This window comes from Mastomys coucha, unplaced genomic scaffold (assembly GCF_008632895.1).
Source record: "Mastomys coucha isolate ucsf_1 unplaced genomic scaffold, UCSF_Mcou_1 pScaffold15, whole genome shotgun sequence".
Taxonomy (NCBI): domain Eukaryota; kingdom Metazoa; phylum Chordata; class Mammalia; order Rodentia; family Muridae; genus Mastomys; species Mastomys coucha.
This window is the reverse complement of record NW_022196897.1, coordinates 168427737-168428357: the sequence shown is the minus strand read 5'-3', so window position 1 is coordinate 168428357 and position 621 is coordinate 168427737.

Sequence of the window (621 nt, the reverse complement as noted above, 5' to 3'; positions counted from 1 at the left end):
ATTGCCCTGAGAAACTATTGCACCAACTTCTACTCCCACCAGCAATGAAAAATGTCCTAACCCTTACCAATAGTAAGAATCCTCATTCTTCCACACACCTCTGCCATTCAGTACCAAGAACTTAGCCCAGAACTTGTCATATGTAAGTGCTTTAATACTCAATACACCCTCATTCTAAGAAGAATGTGTGGCTCTACTTTGTAACAGAGTTATTTAAAGGAGAAAACCATCAAAGTTCCAAAGGCTTGAAAGCAACCAAAGAACAGAAATTTCAAAGTCAGCTTTGCTTTATGAATTATTCATTATATCACTATTTAAGGATTTTGAAAACATCAGATATTCATAGAGGAATCTTATTTTAGATCTCCTTACTATCTACATTCCTTATCATGTGTATAACTGTCCAGTTGCACAGAACAGACCAGCACTTCCCACATACAAATATGTCCACCTTACAGAACAATACCATTAGTGATTTCAACAAATATAAAACTTTTCTGTTACTCTTGTTTGGTAGAAGAATTCATGCTTGTGAGTTCTCTGAGATACTCTCATCAAAAGTCGGTCCACATACAAGCTCATTCTTCACATAGCCTTAATATGTAACTTTTCTAAATTTAC